Source organism: Pectinophora gossypiella, chromosome 23 (assembly GCF_024362695.1).
Source record: "Pectinophora gossypiella chromosome 23, ilPecGoss1.1, whole genome shotgun sequence".
In the NCBI taxonomy this organism is placed as follows: Eukaryota; Metazoa; Arthropoda; class Insecta; order Lepidoptera; family Gelechiidae; genus Pectinophora; species Pectinophora gossypiella.
In genome coordinates, this window is record NC_065426.1 from 4,620,523 (window position 1) to 4,644,243 (window position 23,721).

Consider the following 23,721-nt stretch of genomic DNA (forward strand, 5'->3'; position numbering starts at 1 on the left):
GGAGCAATTTATCCAAGAAAGCAATATTGCAATTTGACTTGCGCATATAAAAGTAAGTGTGCAATGCAAACAAATGTCAAATAGCAATATTGCTTTCTTAGATGAATTGCTCCGATGTGGCCATTTTAACCCCCAGATGTTATGTAGTGTTAATTTTTTCGCTTACCAGCACTTTCGTCGTTAAAACATATCAACTTCCGGATCTACCAAAGTCAGTTTATTTCTTTGCGCTTTCATACCTCAACTGTTCAACTGAACATGATGAAATTTTGTATTCCTACCGTTTACTGTACTGGGGTAAAAAGTTTTTGTTTTTATCCGTTTACCGAATTCCATGAAGACGGAAACATAGAAAATTGAATTACTTAGAATCAATCGCCATGAAAAGTTCAAAATGCTTATCCTGTTTATCCGGTTATTAAAATCAGATTTTCCGAAGGCCCGGTTATGTCTATTTGAATCCTGATTCGGAAATGGCTCCCGGAAAACTTTTTAATCGTTATTCTTGGTATAATGTTAATGGATAGAGTTTGTTTGTTTGTTTGTATACTCTTTATTGCTTTATTATTATATATTTAATTTATTAATTTATTATTATATCCGGTTAGTTATTTATTAAAATTATGAGGGATAAACTATTTTTATTTATTTGTAAAACCACGTACTGAAAGTTATCCCAGTACTTTAGTGCTCTCGTACTTTCATATCTGTTACATAATACATACATAAACTCACGCCTATTTTCCCATCGGGGTAAACAGAGACTATTCAATTTGCGATTTGTTTATAATATATTAAGAATATGGAAACTGTTATTTTGAACAAAAACAATGATCGGGTAATAATCGTTTCTTTTTTGACGTGACTTACTGTAGTTATGGGGAGTGCTGAGGACTCCCACCCAGTACAAAATTTTAGACGACAGACCTGAGGGTGCGAAAAAGTTACAAAACTCTATTTCACTATGCACATCACTAATTTAAGAGCCACGCTCTTGTTGGTATAGCATTCTCCATTCTTGTCTATCAGAGACCAATTCCTTCACCTCCTTATAAGACACGACGTTCGCCTTCTCTTTAACCTGTTCCATGTAAGCTCTTCTTGGTCTTCCTCTCTTTCCTTGTAGCTTCCCTAAACTCTATTTGACCACCATAAAATGCAAACACCACCATCGCCATTCATCCCCGTTTAATCATAACAATCCCACTTCATATAATGTTAAAGCGAGCTTTTCACTGTGTAAAGAAAGGCCTGAATAGTTTAACCTTTTGCACGGCAATCCAGACTGAAAACTAGACATTGTGAGGCGGAAAACCTGCTACCTCTTCATCGACAGCTCTTTGAAAACCGCCTTTAAAGCGAGTGGAATAAAGAGTTAGGAATAGCAAAAGTAACCTGGCCTTTATGTATTCACTGGTAGTAAGGTCCTTTGCAAAGGAGTGTCCTTTCATCCCACTTCTTTTTATGCCTCGAGCTGCAATTATAGTTAGCGTGCCTCGGGATGGAAAGGATTTAGGGTTCTCTAAGAGAAATTTCAAAATGAAGTTTTTCTTTTAAAAGAAAGAAAGAAAGAAAGAAACATTTATTAATTTTGCGGGTTGAAAGGTCAGACAGGCAGTCGCTTCTGTAAAAAACCGGACCTGTCAAATCTTTCGGCTTAGTAAGCGGACCCTGTGAAAACGGGATATCGCTAAGGAGATGGAATTTGATTTACAATCTATGCATAATTATAACCTATTATAGTAGCTGGTTGGGCTGTGTGTGTGAGCAGTGGGTGTAAAGTGTGTGTCTTTGTACATACAAACATAAACAGCCTATATACGTCCCACTGCTGGGCACAGGCCTCCCCTCAATCAACCGGAGGGGATATGGAGCATACTCCACCACGCTGATCCAATGCGGGTTGGTGGAGGTGTTCTTTTAAGGCTAATAGCCGGGACCAACGGTTTAACTTGCCCTCTGAAGCTCGGAATCATCTTACTTTTTTGGACAATCCGGTGATTCAAGCCTGAAAAGTCCTTACATTACATTCGCCAAATTCAAATCCATGATGCGGAACCTTTTCATTCTGACGTTAAACATTCTTGACAATTCACGAGAGATTTTTCACCTTTGTACAGACTTGTAAAGTCTCCCGTTTTACAGTTTTTTTGTTGACAAAACCTGCCTTTTTATTTTTTGGACGTTAGAATTTATGTAATTGCCATAATAAAAAAAGAAATTGTGGTTGTCAAGAGACAGAAACTGTAGTAAAGATTTTTATTCTTTGTAAGTTTCATTTTTAGTTCGAGATTTCTTGTTTTTAGTTACGAGAAATTTAATAGCTGTATACCGTCTAACTGCGGTTTGTTTACAAACCTGAATGCGAATTTTTTTTATTTTAACTAAAATAACCGTCTTGCAATACCTACATATACCTAGGTATATATATAAACATACATATTATATTATAATACATATTATATTATTATCCTAGCGACCCGCCCCGGCTTCGCTCGGGTGCAATACTGAGGAAAAAATGAATTTATTTACGACATCATATTAAAAACCTCAAAAATAGCAGTATTTCTCCAGTATTTAATGGATGTAATTATACATATAAACCTTTCTCCTGAATCACTCTATCTATTATAAAAAACTGCATCAAAATCCGTTGCGTAGTTTTAAAGATTTAAGCGTACATAGGGATATAGGGATACAAAAAGCGACTTTGTTTTATATTATGTCACTACATACTACTTTACATAATACTTTTATATCACTATATATATCACTACATAATATAAAGTACCTAGGTATATACCTAGGTATCTACTTAAATGAGATTACACACGAATCGAAATCAGAATCATTTATTCGACGTAATAATTAGCATGGGTAAACTTTTTGAAGGACAATTTAACATTTTTGAATCTACGTCATTTTGCAAGGTATTATGGTTGAGGAGAGGAAATGATAAGAAACTGCAACAGCAAGACATCTTTTAAATCAATATTCATTACAAGTAATTTAATGACTCTCTCTCTCTCTCTCTATTTAAGAGCTGCGCTCTTGTCGGTGGAGTAACCGCCATTCCTCTCTTCTTCCCGCCAAAACCTTCACCTCCCGATACGACACGACCTGCACCTTCTCTTTTATTTGTTTCATAAATGTTATCCTAGGTCTACCCCTTCCTCTCTTCCCTTCAATTTTTCCTTCTATAATGTTTGTTATAAATGAATGACTAGAGAAAGACATTTTAATACCAGACATTTTTATCATTTAAGTATATAATAACCGTTTTTACATAAAGTAACCTTCACATAAGCTTTAAATTTATTTTCTGACAAATTCAAAATATTCTCCAGTATTTTATTCTAATAAGGTAACCCTGAAAAGATGAATGTAATGTACTTAATACGTCGCTATAGAACATAAACTGGGTATTTCAATTAAGCTCGTGTCAAAAGCGAAACTTAACGCGTTTACAGCCAACTTTATGGAGGCCAGTTGCAAGGCCATAATTACTCAACTAAAGTTTAGCTTCCACTTGTGACATACAAAATAATTTAATTTAGAAAAACGTACTTCATTTTCCATTTAAAAAAAAAGAAACGATTTAGATACCATTATGATTACTTAACAGTGCTAATAAGAGTAAGGGAAAAGAAGCAATTATTGAGAGTTATTGACGACAGAAGAGGCAAGATGATTGGATACTTAATAAGACAGGCCGAATTTATTAAAAACATCATAGAAGGAAAGCTACAAGGAAAGAGAGGAAGGGGAAGACCAAGAAAAGCTTATATGGAACAGATTAAAGAGAAAGTAAACGTCGTGTCTTGTAAGGAAGTGAATTGGCTTATGATAGACAAAAATAGAGAATGCTACACCAACAAGAGCGTGGCTCTTAAATTAGTGATGTGACTTCATAGGTACTGGTATAATTGTGATCTTTTATTAATTAAATATAGGCATGCATTTGACTACAATGTCATACACAATGATATGGCCTTTTTTGGTGTGACTTATTACCGCAGATGGCTTTAACTACTTGGCCGGACAAATGGGGAGCGCTGAAGGCTCAAAATTCAAAATTCAAAAAATCATAATAATTTATTTGCTCATAAAACATGGTACAATAAAAGTACAACGTTTAAGACAACAGGCCTGAGAGGGGTGCGCAGTTAGGCGCAAACTTCGGGTCAGGGTGTCGTCTGAGAGGAAAAATATTTGACAGATAGCGATAATCGCTGATTGAGGGAAATCGTCGACCACGCCGGCGGGGTCGGTATCCAGATCCTGAAGTGTTTGGTGTCGCGAGTGATTGGCCGAAGAGGGTATATACTTACCTAAATTGTGGCTATTTAGTCATGCCTTGAAGAGGCCAAAAAACAAAGGCCTTTATTAAAGAATTTATGTGTTCAATATTATCATTTTTATAAACGAGTACTAAGGTACGTTTTTATATGAATGCTCTCCCTCCTATCGTGTGGATTGTGAGGTGGATTATCAACCCCATCAACCCTGGTGTCAGGGTTATTATTGAGCCGCCAGAGGCCCCTGACATGACTCATGTAACGGCTACGTACTTACATCACTAAGTAATAACCGGGACCAACGGCTTAACGTGCCTAATATGAATCAAGTACGTCTTAGGATAACTACTAATGAAGGGTGTGAATGAATCAACAGCAATCAAACTGAAGTAAATTAGACCTATTCCGTCTGTGATTGTGTCTACACATTCAATTATGCCGAGCTTACCCTTTGACTAACGAATCAATGGTAATTAAACATCCTCTCCTTTACAATAGTTAGTTATCAGCGCCTTTCATTAATTTAATGTTATATTGGATCCGAACTGGTTCATGCTTTGAGGAGCTGAACTGGTTTGACACATAAAAAATAAAAATGAATTTTTCAACTTAATTGAGTCGTTACTAGTTCCAAGATAAATTATGAAATTCTGATTACTAAATAAAGACAGATCTAAAATGAAAAATACAAGAGTTATATTATAATTATATATATTTTAATTAGAATTATATTATATTATAATGAATTTTAATCAAGAAGTCCGACATTTGGTCCGAGTTTTTCTTTGACGTCATAGTGTGCTTTTTCGTACAAATTCCATAGTAATTTGGTGTTTTTACGTTTAGTAAATTACCGGGTGAGAGCCTTCAGCGGTCCCCATGTGTCCGGCCAAGTAGTTTATGCCATCTGCGGCAAATCTACAATAAGTCACGTCGAAAAAAAAATTTTAGTAAAAAGTAACTGAATTGACTAGTTCGAAACTAGTCTATTCGCACTAATACCTATTAAACTATGCGTGATAATCTAATATGAAAGTTTATACATGTATATTATGCTTGGTTTAATATATGGAGAAAATTCATTTAAGTTTTACCCACAAATAAAACGAACGCTTAGATATTAGATAGATAGGTAGATAAAGTACTTTATTGAGCACAATAGACACAAGATGCAGAAATAAGAACAACTGATACAATAGACGGCTTTATTACCTATGCAGCAATTTCTTCCACGCAACATTTGGGTACAAGAAAAATTTGGACAAATATAATAGTAGCAGGTTAGTGCGTTCTAACATAAAAATATTTAATAAAAGTACCTTTAACCTCGTAAAGCCGAGGTTTCCAGACACAATAGTAAAACAATGGAGCTTGGATTTTGAAGGGACTGTCGACGTTACGACCATATGAGTTACGTAGGTCATCATCAGCCGTACGACGCCCACTGCTGGGCATAGGCCTCCCCCAAGGAGAATTTACGTAGGTAAACTAAACTATTATTATACCTAGTATTAGTGAAATACTACATACAAACATAAGATCATTCCCATTTCCCGTTGTGGTAGGCATAGACCACGGAACTCCACTTACTAAGATCCGATTTATTCCGTTCTAATACCAGATAATAATACCACTTGGTATTAGTTTATTTCCGAATGTATATTCCATTCCGAACTAGTACCTACCACATTTTAAAACCAATACCAAAACAAGTTTGAAGGAATTAGGTACAGTCAGGTTCAGTAAAATTAAAATGCTTTGAGTTGTGATTTCAAGTAATGTTTAATCAATATTAGGGTTTGATATACATATAACTCACATAATATATTTTTTTCTTCTAATTCGACATTTTTAGAAATTAAGAGATATCAGATAATTACCTGTTACCATTCCAAGTCCAGCAAAATTAAACATTACCTACCTATGTACAAATAAACAAATTTTAGCCATTTTCAGTACTTATTAACTGTGATGATTCATTTTAACTGTTAAGTCATGTTCGTGTTCATGTTAAGTCACTCTAAATATCGTGGAACGAAGTTAATTTGAAAAGTTTTAAGACTTTTAGTAAAACCTATCAATTACGATATTATCTTAGAAAATAAAATAAAACTTTGTGAATCTGAGTGTACAAACACTAACGTTTTAGTATTCGTTAGTAATAGATTTTTTATTTAAAAAATCGTCGTACTCGTTGGGAATGGAGAATAAATTCGGAAATTAACTAATACCAAGTGGTATTAGTTTTTGTATTAGAACGGAATAAATCTAAGATCCTGACACACCTTCGCTTCCTCCACTCTGCTATCACATCAAAGACTACGCTACGCTGCTCCACTGCGGATTGATGGAGATGTTATAACACTATTTAACACTACCTTTTAGTACTATAAACCGGCGAGCATGCACCGCTTTTGATTGAAGGGACCCTGTGTCCAGCAGTGAGACCTATACAGGCTGTTTATGTTATGTCAAATAGCGTTGATATCTTTTTGTTTATTCATACATATACGCAAATCAGAATCATTTATTCAACGTAATTATCATGGACAAACTTGTTGAAGGTCAATATAACATTTTTGAATTTAAGTACTTCATTTCGCAAGGTGTTATGGCTGAGGAGAAGAAATGACAAGAAACTACACATACATTTATACTTATATTCCCAATAGGGCTATTCAGATATACATCGCAAGATGAACTAAGTACCTACGTTTTACCGAGCATTTTGTTGCACCAAGTTGATAGGCCGTATCGCCATCTATAATGGTCGAGCCAATTGTGTTAGCGAAATAGCACTTAAAATAAATTAATAACTCATTGTACATAAACATATAACTCATTGTACATAAATATATAACAGCCTCCGTGGTCTAGTGGTTAGAGCGTTAGGCTCACGATCTGGAGGTCCGGGTTCGATTCCCGATGGGGACATTGTCGAAATCACTTTGTGAGACTGTCCTTTGTTTGGTAAGGACTTTTCAGGCTTGAATCACCTGATTGTCCGAAAAAGTAAGATGATTCCGTGCTTCGGAGGGCACGTTAAACCGTTGGTCCCGGCTATTAGCCGTAAAAACACCTCCACCAATCCGCATTGGAGCAGCGTGGTGGAGTATGCTCCATACCCCCTCCGGTTGATTGAGGGGAGGCCTGTGCCCAGCTGTGGGACGTATATAGGCTGTTGATGATGATGATGATGACATAAACATAAACAAATCTATAGATTAATAAGTTTAATTTGTTTCTATTGTTTTAGCCGTCAGTCCATAAAATAGTTCATTAATGTATATTAGTTCAAAAACAAATGGCTGCATGCGCAAAATTAATTGCTTCTAAAGATTATATTAATTTGGCAACTGTTACGTTATGCTTAATCAACACTTCGATCGTTACAAATTGCTTTGGGGGATTAATTATTATAATTTATATACACGGTGTTAGTGACATCGTAACGAATACCGGGGGGAATGATTCAGACCATAATTCTGAGATGATATCAAATAGAATTTTCTGTCGCAAAATTCATGATTCTTTTTGTTTTTTTTTTTTAAGTTCTTTTCTGTCCTATACTTTTGCGACGGAAAAGTCCACTTGATATCATCTCAGAATCATGGTCTGAATCATCCCTTCAGTATTCCTTACGATGTCCCTAACACCCTGTATTGGTATTGGTATTGGTATTCGCGGGCCGGTTTCCGCAACTCGACGTCTGTGCGCCTATTTTGCGTGATACCTGAAACGGCTGGATTACTCCAGCCAGCCTAGTTCCCCAAGGAAGTCTAACAGTCCTTTGACGTTGCTGACCACCTCAGGGAGGCACCCCGTCAGGCCGAGGTGCTTGGCCCGGTAGTTGGCGACTCCTCCACACTCCAGTAGAACATGAGCCGCTGTCTCCTCCGCCTCCATGCAGGCTCTGCACAGGGGGCGGTCTGTGACACCTAGTGTGAACAGATGTTTGTTGAAGGCACCGTGACCAGTAATAACAGCTGTTACCTGTCTTAGTTGAGACCTCTTTAATTTCAGAAGTCTCTTGGAGAGACGGCTATCAATGTTGGGTAGTGCCATCTTAGCCTGCCTGCACTTATTCTTTACATATTTTCAACAAACTTCCGTCCAACGAACACGAGCTCAGAATACACGTGTCGCTAAAATTTCAATTACTGGCCACGAAATTAAACCACCGAAAAGGAAGCTTATCATGTTCTATTCAGAACAAACATCAAATCCCTATTCACAGAGCATGGAGCGAGATCACGCTGGTCTGCTACTAGACGCGAACAAAATACCGGGGAAAAGTCAACAAGTATGTAAACTATAATACATAATTGACTTCTTTGTTTTAATATAATTTTAATAAAGTAAAGCATTAAAGTACTGAAATATCCTAAGCTTCATAATATTACAATCTAGCCTCTATAAGCTAGTGTCACACTCCCGACACTTCACACAGGCAACTTCGTTTTACACAGACACTACACATAAACGCTATCGTACACGCGCAAAGTGGGACAATCTGTGCTATAGTGATCCTAAAGGTCAGTCACTAGAAGCACTCTTTTGTAATACAACAACTCAGATTTGATCATTTCATCAGTGAGTGCGAATAGGCAACTGGGTTATCGTACGCCAAGGGTAGTGGCGATGCGAACACTGCCTTATACGAGAGTTATACGGCTAACGGTGAAAAAAAAAAGCTTCATTACCATAGTCATAAAGAAGTAACGTCTTTCTACCAAATATCAGACCGTGAAACACGAGCCTGGGAGGATTGTCAATATCGAACGATTTTACACTTCAAGGGAATGATAATATTAATTATGTTTAAATATTTAGATCCTGGAATTCGGACCTGTCAAATCTTCAGTTTAGGTAAGCGAACCCCGTGAAAAGTGGTAACGCTCGGGAGAACATTCTAGAACTTTCTACCTATCCAAAGTTGTCTTCTGATTATCTGTGGCTCTGCTCACCCCTTTAGGGAGTAGATGCGCGAGTTTAAGAATGTAAATTATTATTGTTTACATAGCAGATCGCAAGCAATGAGTTCTTAAGGGTATAAGCTTTTACAGCTATTGTTCACATTCACTTGGGTATTAGAAGTTACCTTAAGAAGATCCAGGTATTTGAGCTGAAATGTTCGTGTTTAAATGTTCAGGATTCGAGTCTGTTTTAAGCAGTAACATTAAAGTAAAAGTGGATGTAGCTAGCTTCCTGTTAAGTGCCTGGATTCTGTAGAAATGTTTCTGAGTGCGTGCTAGGGCTTTTTTGTTTTACAAAAAAAATACATATGACGTGTTTCATTCAAAATTTATTCGAAAAAGGAACTCGTAATCAGACATTCTAATTTTAAACATCGTTTTTATCGGTTGGATAGGCAATAATAATAATCATAAAACCAATTTTTTAAGTTATTTTAAAAGTAATAATTCAAAAATGTTACAAATTGAAATTATGAATTTAAATTAATATTCCAATATAGAATTCAAATCCCAGCACGAGCCTAAACTAATAATTTCGGAATTAATTTATTTTCAAATTCAATTCCGGACCTTATAATAATTATCACGTGTTTAGAGATCAAGGAAAACATCGTAGAAATCCATATTCTCGACAAATGTGTTTCGGAGGTACGAGACCTCACTTGTATTGAGTTAGTTTCCCTTCGAGGGTTGGAAAGTCAGACATGTAGTCGCTTTATGAAAAACCGGACCTGTCAAATCTTTAGGTTAGGTAAGCGGACTCTGTATACGGGATAGCGTTACTTTATTACACTTTATCGCAATGTCATTACAACTGACTCAGTTGCGAACAATCTAAATATATAAAAGGAGAAACTGACTGACTGACATATCAACGCACAGCCTAAACGGCTAAACGTAGGCACTTGAAATTTGGAAGGGACGTAGTTTGAGTACCGTGGAGGTGCACTAAGAAAGGAATTCCCGAAATTCCCACGGGAGCGGGAATTAGCGGGAAAATCCGTTTGTATGAAAAATCTAACCCACTTAAGTAAGACGCTTGAAATTTGGCATGTAGGTACCTTAGTAAACTTAAAGCTTAGTTGCAACAGGATATTGCAAAATTCCCAAGGGAACGGGAGTTAGCAGGAAAAAAACATTTGTATGAAAAAATCTAAACCGCGTAAGATACGAGTAGATGTTTTCAATCTAGCATGCATGCATATAAAGTTTAGTTATGGCTGTATGTTCTTAAAAATGGGAGTAAGCATGAAAAAAATGTTGTATGAAAAAATCTAAACTGCATAATTTAGATGCTTGAAATTTGAAATGCACTCCTACACACACAAAGACCTCTCTTTTATAACATTAGTATTATAGAAAGTTTAAAAACGTCCGCCATTCCTATAGGTTTCAATTCTTGGAAAATAAGTACACAAATAGAAATAAATTTCCAAGTATTTTGACTCACAAAGGCAGTTTTTATTTAAACATCTTAAAATTAGGAGTCAGAATAGTGATATAGGTGTCTTGGAGGCCTTTTTATCAGAACCTACGAGCAGAGAATCATATTTGATTTATGCTTTCATTCACAACAGCATCACATCTTAGGCTGTTGTGGGTGGAGGCATGAATTAAATATGATTTTTTATCAGTTTTAGTCAGTCTTGATCGATGGGGCTGGCATAACAAATTTTGTTAAAAGCCCTTAAGTAAAATAAAGACAAAAAAAAAAAAAAAAAAAGTATTTTGAAGTTAGTAAGTAACGTAGTTGTTTGACCGCGAAGCCTTGGGGTTCACAAACTTAAGTCTCTTGTGTATTGTGTTCGGAACTTTTACAAAGGTACTCTGCTTATGTTGCAAGGTTTTCTTAGAACCTTGTCGTTAAAATACATTGATTTTCTACTACCGTAGATACACCGCATCATACATATTGAATACACGCCGAAAACTTATCGCTAACTTCCATATACACTCACTAGCTTTTGCCCGCGACTTCGTCCGCGTGGCGTGTTATAAAAGAGAGATCTTTGTGTGTGTGGGAGTGCATATCAAATTTCAAGCATCTAACTTATGCAGTTTACATTTTTTCATACATTTTTTTTCCCGCTAACTCCCATTTTTCAAAATACAGCAATAACTAAACTTTATATTTACTAAGGTATGCATGCATGCTAGATTGAAAACATCTATCTTACACGGTTCCGATTTTTTTCATACAAATGTTTTTTCCCGCTAACTCCCGTTTCCGTGGGAATTTTGCAATATCCTGTTGCAACTAAGCTTTAAGTTAACTAAGGTAGCTGCATGCCAAATTTCAAGCGTCTAACTTAAGCGGTTTATATTTTTCATACAAAAGGATTTTCCCGCTAATTCCCGTTCCCGTAAGAATTCCGGGAATTCCTTTCTTAGTGCACCTCTACGGTACCTAAGCTACGTCCCTTCCAAATTTCAAGTGCCTACGTTTAGCCGTTTAGGCTGTGCGTTGATATGTCAGTCAGTCAGTTTCTCTTTTTATATATTTAGATACACAGCGGTAGTTATGATAATATAGATCTAATGTAATCCGTCCTAATGAGAGAATATTTCCAGACTATGTTCCCCAAAAGGAATATAGATGGCGTTGTTTAGTGTTGCTTTCGTTTAACCTTCTAATTTCACAGACAACAGACATAATGCATATTTTATACTTATTTTTGGGTATAAATTGGAGATGTCCTTAGAAAAGGTTTAGTACGATCTATTCTGAACCGGCTTGCGTGTATGAAGCGATTGATGAATGTGGAGGAAGCAAGAGAAGTGTGCCAGGATCGAAGCAAATGGAATTCTGTAGTCTCTGCAGACCCCGGTGGGAAAAAGGCGTGAGTTTATGTATGTATGTATGTTGGATATAAATGGTGACTCTTGTTATTAGAACACCCAGGCGCAACATATCTTACATTTTATTCTAATCAAAATAAAGAGAAGAAATATAGGTAGCAACATAATTCTAAGTCTTCTTCTATCATGAGGGTTGTGCGGTGTATTACCAACCCCATCAACTTATTGAGCCGCCAAAGGCCCCTGACATAGCTCATGTAACGAGTACGTACTTATATCAATAAGTAATAAAATAAAATATAAAATATACAGTAATATACAACGCTACACTGCAGCTGTACAAATGTACCATAACCTTTGCCGAAGGTTGTCTGGAAGAGGCCGCTCATAGCGATAAGGCCGCCTTTGCCCACCTTAGAGTAAGTTTATCCTGTAAATGTTTTGTTAATTTGTGTGCAATAAAGTGTTTATTATGAACTTAGTACCCATACCTCGCAGCTTTCTACAAACAAATATATTGATGAAGGTTTTTGTTAACACGAACACAGTCTTTTGTCATAGTCATATTTAAAACATAACATAACATAATGCAGAAGAAGCGAAACTTGCATGCAATTTCGGTCTACCCACATTTTCTAGTGCAACGTAAGCTATTACAGTCATAAAAATGTCCACATTCAGTTGGCAGAATTTTTCAAAAGGTATTTCTTTGTGGCTCGTATAAGAAGCTAATGGAAACGGAACGGAATCTTGAAGAATCTAATGAGAACGGAATTAATTTTATTTATCGGAAGCACGATAGCTCAAAACCTTATAATATTCTATATCACGTCTGTAGACAGAAGTGTATAATAATCATACACCCACTCCTAGCCAGTGTTTTAGTCCCATGTAATAGGGCGAGCCAATTGCCATCAAACGGGCACATATCCTGGAAACCACATGATATCAATTATCTAGGGTCCAAACTGTTAAAATCGTATTCAGTGGTAAACCACTGATCTAAAGATCCCAAGCTGAGATTCGAACTAAAGGTACAAAATTATCTTATCAATATAAAAATGACAGCCAATATAAGTCCTTACCTGTAAAACCACCACTTATTATCTATAGATTGTCTTCACTGAAACACATATGTACGGTCATGAGTAATAATAATATTATGTATACACTTTAGTAACGTGTCACATTAACTTTTTTGACAAATTGAACTGTAAGTCTCACTAAATGTCAAATATGTTAGTGCGACAGAGTCCTAAAGTGGGTACATTATATTGCTCATGACTGTACCATGGTGTCGCACAGTCTTTAGTAAAATCAAATTTAATATTCGAATCAGACGAAAGAACATCGGCGTTCAATTTCAAAATTCGAACATACTTATGAACTAAACAAAAAAAAAACAATGGCCTATGTTCATGGGGGGGGGGGGAGGTAAACTTAGCTCAAACGCTGGTGAGGAGCGTAGAGTTGCCGTTCTACACGTAGTATTATTCCTTAGTCTGTGCTCCAGTAACCTTTTCCTTGACACCACATCACCACTATTATTTACAAAACTTTACGATCACCATTTAGCAATCGCGGCTGTGTAGTTGCCGTTCCCATTTTATTACGGTACAATAGGCCGTAAAGGCCACCTGTTAGAATCGACAGGGCACCAAATGTTTTGTATGGCAAATATAAACGTTAACGAAACGCCTGAGGCACCCTTCTTCCCTTCTTCCTATTTCCTTGGTAATGAAGTATTCATCACTCCCTGCTACAGGATATTGGGTGGTCTAATTGATAAGCGTCCATACAGTGGAAACAAGCGTAGGCTTATCACGTACTTACACTTTACTCTTACATACATCCACACGCACACGCACACAGTCATACACTTTATAAATGTCTTTGTATATTTTAGTTACATTTTGAGTTTTTGTATATGTATACAACGTCTTAGTGACATCGTAACGAAAACTGAGGGGAATGATTCAGACCATGACTCTGAGTTAATATCAAGTGGAATTTTCTGTCGCAAAATTTATGTTTTGTTTGTGTGTTTCTTTTTTAATATTTTTAATAAATTCAACTTAATATGAACTCAAAATAATGAGCTGAATCATCCCCCTCAGTATTCGTTACGATGTCACTTACATCACTTACCAATACGTACAGGTACGTGTGGGTGTTAGTCACATCATAAGAAATAGAGAGGGGCGTGATTCAGACTATGATTCTGAGTTGATATCAAGTGGAATTTCCTGTTGGAAAATTCATAACAAATTCAGTGTTTTTTTTTTATAAATTATTCGGTACATACTTTTACGACATTTACAACAACACAGAATCATGGTCTGAATCGCCTCTCAAAGTTTTCGTTACAGTGTCACTAACATCCTGTATACATACAGTGATAATATTAGGCTATGCAGCTAATATAAATACTATTGAGTATACTTATTGACTATGTACCTACTTACAACTTGTAACACTACACGTCGCCAAACAATTTATATTGAAATGGCTGCGTTTGTGAAGTATTCGCAAGTAACTTACCTGGCATGCATTTCAATATCAATTGTTTGGTGACCATCGCAGGCGACGTGACCTTACCGTCTCGGTGGGCAAAGGCTAGACTGGTTTATTTTTATAATTATTTAGCAGTTTGACTATTTTTGCTTCAGGTTATTCATGTGATTTTTTTTCTTTATAGGTACACACACACACCTAATGTTCTACCTTCAGCATCATAGAGCCAACTGCAGATGTCAACATGGAGTTGAAACTGTCAACGCTTCAGCTGCAAACTTGGGCATTTTCTCTCAGGTAAGACATTTTGAACATTTTTTATTAATATGATTGATTTTTGTTCTCCTTGTCATTTCCTTGTGAAAATATTTCTTTAATATCCTAAAAACAAAAACAATAATTGTGTATTTTTTTTTCCATTGAAGCGTTTCTTTCTCTTTTCCCTTGCACCACAAATCAGCGAAGCATTTTGAGCCATTAATGAAACGCCATTTGCAGCTTTTGATGGAAGCTAATTATAATGTCAGCTTATTCCTACTCAGTGAGATTTATTATTGAATAATACAATACATGTTTATAAGAACATTTTGCCGAAATGTTAATATTGTGTGTTTTGAGTAGCAAAATATTGCTCTCGAAATATTTAATAGACTGGGGAGATACTTACCAATCTTCTTCTTCCTTTATTTTATCGTGGGTTAATTATGAGATGGATTACCAGTATCATCACCCTGGTGTCAGACTTATCATTAAGCCGCCAAATCCCCCTGACATGGTTCATGTAACGATTACTTATTTACATCAGTAATATTACTTACTCCGGATCAACGGCTCAACGTGACTTCCGAAACACGGATCATTTTACTTTCGGACAATCGGGTGATCATCCTGTAATGTCACAACCAAACCAGAGCTCCTAAAGTGATTTATGTAATATGTCCCCACCGGGATTCGAACCCGGGACCTCCGGATCGTGATCTCAGCGCTCAACCATTGGACTATGGATGCGTTAGGTAACGGAGGAGATACCAATGATATTACTACATTCCCGGATCCCGGTGGGGACATAATTATTACAAAAATGACTATGTGACCCCTAGTTTGGTTAGGACATTACAGACTGATCACCTGATTGTCGAAAAAGTAAGATGATCCGTGCTTCGGAAGGCACGTTAAGCCGTTGGTCCCGGTTACTACTTACTGATGTAAGTAAGTAGTCGTTATATGAGCCATATCAGGGGCCTTTGGCGGCTCAATAGTAACCTAGTAACAATAGTAACCTTGACACCAGGGTTGATGATGTTGGTACTCCATCTCACAAGCCACACGATAGAAGAAGATTGGGATTGGGATTACACATGTAATTCAGATATAACTTGCAACTATTAACTACTAATTCCGGAAAGTATCGAAATACTCATTTTAATCACTCAATAAGTAGATGAAAATAATTAAGACAAGAGGACTCCAGCCCTGTACTTATCCCACTCTAGGGTTGGCACAACATGAATGTTTTTCCATTTAAATCTTATTATCTCTGTCAGTCATCATTTCGGTACTCACACCTTTCACACACATATTCCTTTTCACAAAATCCATCCGCATTTTTTGTGTCGTCCCTAACATGACCCATCTACAATCATAATAAAACACTTTTCTAGTTATGTCATTCCTCCTCATCAATAAAAAAAGTTTGAACAAAGCAGTTTGCAAATTTTCAGCATTGAAGATAGGTAAACACGAGCCGGAAGGGCTTAAGAAAGATCTAATCTAATCTAGCCCACAAGATCCCACTGCTGGTCAAAGGCCTCCCTTTTCTTTTTTCGCAGTCCTGTGCTTACTCCGGCCAGTCCCAAAACAGTCAGTTAATAAAGAACTCATTTTTTAAATATGTGTCTTATCAAATATTTCATTATTTTATTTTTTTATTATTTTTTTTTTATTTATTTTTTCTGGAATGGATAATGCTACACCGACAAGAGCGTGGCTCTTAAATTGATAATGATGATGACCAAATATTTAACAAAAATATACAACATAGCACTACGACATAAGCCGATAATGTCCTGCCCAAAAACACGATTATTTGTTCTATCCCCTTTATCTTATTGGATTCTTTAATTAATCCGATGATCCCTAGTCCCTGACATTATTGACAACTATGCCACAAAGTTTCGAGACAACGCCCCGAGGGTGTGATTCGGATACTTTAATTAATCGATCTATACTCCCTAAAGCCTCGGCTGCCTAAATTGCATGTGAAATATTGGGGATGAAATTCCTGGTTTCTGTAAAATTTTTGCATATATTTTATGAGATTTTGCAGACTTGTACTCTTACAAATATTTACGAATATGTCCAGGCCTGAGATGATGGCTTATCTAGACTTAAGGAAGATATAAGTGCTGTTACTGAGATTATGTGTAACAACAGGTACAGCTACCTGAATTTGCCAATGGTACTACTGGTAGTACAGTCATGAGCAATATAATGTACCCACTTTAGGACTCTGTCGCACTAACATATTTGACATTTAATGAGTCTTACAGTTCAATTTGTCAAAAAAGTTAATGTGACATGGTAGCAAAGTGTATACATATTAGTGCTCGTGACCGTACCACTGGCAAAAAACAGCTATAACAACACGTGGAAATTCTTTAAGAGCGCTGAACCAGTCCTTTCTAAACAATTAATACTTAATTATGTTTACTAAAAGACAAATAGTATGGATACCCTACATTTCACCGAAGTGTTCAACAATATGTGCAAGCTTTCACAAAACTATTGGATAGCACGGACGGATTATGGTAATTAGGGTTGTTAGAGTTTGATGGTAAAACGTGCGTAAAACTATGGGGTGATATAAACTGTACCATTAACGGTTTAGCTATTAAACTTGTACCAGAGTTGTGTTTGCTATTGGTTTTGTTTTCGATGTTAAGTGCATTTTCAATTACAATCCTTTTAACATAGCATAGCAAAACGTTGTGCTTCTGATTTGGAGGTCCCGGGTTTACGGGACAAATCACAAAAATATTTTGTGATTCCTAGTTTGGTTAATTACATGCTGATCACCTGTAGGGCAAACTTGCGCAACATGTTAAAAATTTCTGACGATATAAATTATATCGTTTTGTCGATTGGTGCTAATATATTGTATGTGAAATAAGTTATATCATTCTGTCAAAATACGAATAAAATCACGTGACACGCTTGTTAGGGAAAAAACAAACTTAATCGATTTCGACAAAATTTATTTAATCGATCGATAATTTTATCACGTTGCGCATGGTAACCCTGCCGATTGTCCGAAAGTAAGATGATCTGCTTCGGAAGGAACATTAAGCCGTTGGTCCTGGTTATTACTTACTAATGTATTAAGTATGTAGTCGTTACATGAGTCATGTCAGGTTCATTAAACCTGATACCAGGGTTGTTTAGGCTGGTAATCCACCTCACAACCCACACGATAAGAAGAAGAACATAGCTTGATAAGAGTGATATATCTCACGTATCTTTCGGATACTCAGTTTTATTATTCTTATTATTTTTATGATTTTGGTTTGTTTTTCTTTTTGTTTGTTAACGATTTTTGGTCTTGGTTTTCTTTTTGTTTTGTTATTTTTTTCTTTTTTTTCTGTGTATCGATTTCCGTGTGGTTTCTGTCCTGTGTTAAATGTAATGTACCTGTCTGTCTGTGTCTGTGGTGTCCAGAAGTAATACATGTTTCTTTATGCTTCATACCCCCTCCGGTTGATTGAGGCCTGTGCCCAGCAGTGGGACGTATATAGGCAGTGTTATGTTATGTGTTATGTTTTGTTTCTTTAATAAGCTGTATATCGTTAGTGCGAAGGAGACATTATCTCTCCTCTCTTTTACGTTAGGCGATGTTCTATATCTCTGCCCTGCTGTCATTTTAATCAAGCTATACTGGGTGTTAGTGACATCGTAACGAATACTGAGGGGGTTGATTCAGACCATGATTCTGAGTTAAAATCAAGTGGAATTTTCCATCGCAAAATTCATGTTTTCTTTTAGTTTTTTTTAAATTATTTTCAATTCTATACTTTTGCGATGGAAAATTCCACTTGATATTAACTCAGAATAATCAGATGAATCATCCCTCTCAGTATTCGTTACGATGACACTTACACCCCGTACAAGTACATACGGTAGCCATATAAGTAGGTATGGGTGTTAGTGACACCGTAACGAATACTGAGGGGGATGGTTCAGACCATGATTCTGAGTTGATATCAAGTGGAATTTCGTGTTAAAAAATTCATGAAAATTTTTCTTTTCTTTTTAATTATTTTCCAATCCATACTTTTGCGACGGAAATTTCTACTTGATATCAACTCAGAATCATGGCCTGAACCACCCCTCAAAGTTTTCGTTACGATGTCACTAACACCCTGTATAGTCATTGATGTCCCGTTCCCGGGAGTTTTTCTTCTGTGGGAATGTTCCCGGCAGTAAAAAGGTGCAAAACATATGTAAAAACAGCTTTATTGCTTAACCTTTAGGTAGATAGGATCAGAGTACATTTATAAAAGGACAATCGGTTACTTGACAATGAAATTGAAATATTTCAGATATGATAGTTTTTCATTTAACGATAATTATCCAATAAGTAGTTTTTTTATAAAGATCGTATATTTTTAAATTATATCCTTAATCTAAATACATGGTTTGAATGATGCCGTTAAACCACAGAGGTTTGTCTCGGCACCCATACGTCGCATTAAAACAGAAAAAAAAATACAGAAAACATTCAAAGTTTTTTTTTTTTTAAAGAACGTCTAGGGCCCTGTACCGAGGTTTTTCTTGCAGCTTCTTTTCCCCGGCTATACAGGTTGTGAGAAGCTGCAGTAGTTTTAGGCGGATGAGAAGTTCGTTATGTAAAAATTGACGATTCAAAGTGTAACTATGTTACCTACTGAATAAAGATATTTTTGAATTTGAAAGGAATCATATCGATAGCGTTATACAAAATGTAGCTTAATAGTTATATTTATCCACAAATAAACTAAAAAACACACACAGCGCACTGTCGTACCGAGTAGGCCTAAATGCCAATCAATGCGGCGTAATATTTCCACCATAAAACGATTGAGCAATATTATTGTAGGTGTGTGGGCACCTAAGGTATGAAAGTACATTATTCGCTTCTGGCTGTTTATTTAACAAGCCTGTCAAAATATTCTGAAAATAATTCTTCGTGCAATATTATGCCTGCGACCAAATTGGAACAAGTATTGTGCGGTAATAAACTTTATTTTGGAGGAGCGGAAACGGAAACGAAGCCGGGACAACAAAGGTCTTCCCGTCGCTACTGATTAAATCCCTCTCGATAGAACTTCGTCGCTTTGTTGCTAATCGGGGTTCACACTGAGACTGGGACCACAGTACAAGACTGGACAGTACACTCAGTAACAAATTTTTCAAATACAAGACCTATAATATTTTTTGATGCGAAAGGTTGCTGACTGGCTCACTCGTCACGAAATCTCAGGAACTACGAGTACAAGGCCTAGGAGTGTCAAATTTTGCACGGTGGTTTCTTTTAGGGGTAAAGTGCTCACTAAGGCGGGTTTTAGGTGGTATTATGAGATAAACCTAGCTCAGAAGCTGGTGGGGAGCAGATAGATGCCGTTCTATACGTAGTATTATTTTATGCCTAAAGATAGATGACAAATAGTGACAATTTACTCAGACGAAGCATTGCTTTAGTACTGATCACTTTCATTAAAATGACCCTACTGAATTAATCACTTCATCTACATTGGCCCGAAATAAACGAAACTCGTTAGATAGACAGCCTGACAAATAAAGTTTTCGTATACGCGTTTCATTTTGAGCAAAATAAGATCTAAGAATCTCAAGATATTAAATACGTTTGTAATTATTAATTTATCTACGTAAACTGCAATTTTCACTAACGCAGTTGGCTAGACCATTATAGACGGCAATACGGCTCACTACCTATTTTTTTGGTTTAACAGAAAGCTTAAGTGCATCGTGGGTACTTAGTCCATATTACGATGAATGCACCTCTGGCTAGCCTAAAAGGGCACAGTCGTGAGCTTGTGTTATTATTTTATGAAGACAAACAATAAAGGTGGAATATGTAACATAAATACAAGAACATTGTTTAAATTGTTAAGTTGATTTTGACTCGCGTTGGAAACTGTTGAATGTAAAATTACAAACTTGAGAAGCATTTCTAGTGCTTAGGAGCAAGTCTGTATACAAACAAATGTTGATAAAACGAAAACGTACCAGTTTAAGTTTTAACCGACTTCAAAAAAGAACACAATTATATCCAATTTGGAGTGGTCACAGGTATATACACTTCATCGAGCTTTCTATCAGACCAACGTGATAGATGGTGAGCCGTATCGCCGTCTATAATGGCCTCGACCTGATGATAAGTGTGTTAATCTTCTTCTTATCGTGTGGATTGTGAGGTGGAATACCAGCCTCATCAACTCTGGTGTCAGGGTTACTATTGAGCCACCAAAGGCGAAATCGATGAAATCATTGGTACAGGTTCGGTACGGGGATTTAAAACGGCGGCGCTCCCCGTCTGAGGAGCAAGCAGGTGTAACGGAACCACAGGGACTACAATCTTAAAGTATTCTGATATTCCTAGGAAATCACAGGTGACTTAGCAACCATTGAACACGCGTGCCAGTACATAACTCAGTTGTAATCTTTGCATTAGACATGAACCGTATAAGCTCTCGTGAAGTAGGAGATCGTAAATCAATGGATTAAGGCGACGCCTCACTGCTGTAGGCAGGATCGTAAGGGGATTTGGAACTATTATACCTAGTTGTGATCTGATTCCACGAATCAGTTCGTGAGGACTTACACTTCAGATGCCACCATGTGACATGCAACAAATAAATAAATAAAAACGCTGCCTACGGCGTGATCGAATATTTAACATCTTCATTGCTTATCATTATCGGCACCATAATCCTTTCAGACGACGCTCTGAGCCGAGGCGTAACCTCAGGCCTGTTGACTTAAATTTTTGTACTGCATGAGAGTCCCCAGTGCACCCCAGTTATGCCATCAGAGGCAATCCTACATGTGACGTCAAAAAAGTTTTGGGCCTAAACTCCAGATTCGGGTTGAAGTCGAAAAAAAAATACGAAAAAGTACATTTGGTGAAGTACTGAACCATGCGTTACTATTACTATTACTATTATTAGCCTGTATGATCCCACTGCTGAGCAAAGGCCTCCCCCATATCTTTCCCAGTATCCCGGTTCTGTGCGAGCTCTATCCAGTCTTTTCGATAACCGTCGAGATCATCGCGCCATCGTTTCTGAGGTAGACCTCACGTGGTAGACCACGTCTACGGTGTCCGTCCTGTGGTACCCAGAACCATGCGTTATAAAAGCAAAAAAAAAAATTTTCAGAAAGATCATTATTGAAAAACTATAAACGTAGATTCAATTGCCAACGATTTCTTCGAAAATCATCTTTGCATTTTTACGCTGAGTGAAAATATCTAAAGGAAATTCTTTGATGATAAAGTAGATTTTTATTCAGTCCTTTATGCATTTCTGTCCAGTAAAATTTAAATTTCTACTGAGAACACCGTTTACATCAAGAGCAATTTGAACTCGAGTATTCTATGTTCCATATTTAATGTTCCTTAAATTTACTGTTTCAAAGTTTCGCTACTTTTGAATATGTTCTTTAAGGAAGTCATAATGAAGAGAGTCCATGAAGGATTCTTTTCTTGTGTCAGGTATTGGCCATCTATTCTGCTTGTTATTTTTGTAAGTATTTAGAACGATAATGAAATGGAAATGGAACTGTGGTAGCTGAGTTGGTAGAACGCTTGCCTCTCACTTTGAGGTTGCAGGTTTGAATCCAGCACATGCCTAAACCAATGATAGTCGAATTTGTGTTCGAATTCATGTTTGGTTCATAAATGATTATCACGTGCTCAGCGGTGAAAGACAACATCCCGAGGAAACCCACATTCCCGAGAAATGCAAATTTCGGAGGTATGTGACCTAACCTGTGTTGATGTGGTTTTACCTTAGCGGGTTGGAAGGTCAGACAGGCAGTCGCTTCTGTAATAACCGGACCTGTCAAATCGTCAGGTTAGGTAAGCGGACCCTGTGAATAACGGGATCATGCTAGGGAGATGAAAACAATAATGAAATGTTTTTAATAAATTTACGGGCTTTTTTAAAATAATTTTTTGGATGTCCGACTACAAACAAACACTATTTTCAACGAGGAATATAATATCCTGTCGGAGCTTAGCAGTTGTATTGTATATAAATATAAATAAAAAGTTGGTTGTTAAAGAAAATCTTCTTCTAGTAAGCCAAATATTAAAACTTATACAGATCTTTTATAAGGCTTATAATAAATCCATTCTTTTAAATTGTGAATAGCGTCAGAAATATTTATAGCACTATCCAATAGACTTTTAGGACTTTTCAAACCCCAAGTTTTAACCAACGCAAGCCTATGTAACACTTGTTAAATCGTACATTAATATGAACCGCGCTACAGAGTTATTCAACAGAATGGGCCTTAACAAGCCGACGACGGAAGCAGGCGGCGTTGACAAAATTAACGACCCATACTTCCTGTTGAAACCCTGATAACTTGTCTGATTAATGCTACAATTATAAAGCTTCCTCTTTTAAAACGTTTTGCACTGGAACTGTGGAAAATATTGAGAATTTTGGCAGAAGTAGTTATTTTATGTATTATCTTCATCAGATCTAGTTTTCCAAACCCAATATTTCAACAATGCAGTTTGGATTTCAAAAGGATATTGGGTCTCCGGTTATTTTACGGAAGGCTCTAGTTGTTTGTGCTCAGCAGTGGGACGTATATAGTCTTTAATTTTATCTAGATCAGATCCAGCGCTTTCAAAAATTACATCAAAAAATTCTGGATTGAAAAGAAAGTATTTGAACCCGCAGCTCTTGTCAAGCCAGGACCAGCAATGATAACTATTGTACTACCGGGTCCTCAATTTGTCAATGAGAATTTATCGATCTATTGTGATTATACCAACGGCATTATTGTCATTATCGTTTTATGCACTTTAAGTAGCCGTGGTAGCCCAGTTTGAAGTAGCAGTTTCT

The 23,721-nt window shown here is 36.7% G+C and overlaps 1 protein-coding gene across 1 annotated transcript in view; it reads left to right on the forward strand.

The window, feature by feature from the left end:
- The window catches only part of LOC126377396 (zwei Ig domain protein zig-8-like), a 467,377-nt gene that overhangs the window by 139,670 nt on the left and 303,986 nt on the right, over window positions 1–23,721 (forward strand). The window contains exon 4 of the mRNA XM_050025130.1: window positions 14,772–14,884. The gene's annotated coding sequence lies outside the window, so the exon portion shown is untranslated. The remainder of the gene's footprint in view (window positions 1–14,771; window positions 14,885–23,721) is intronic.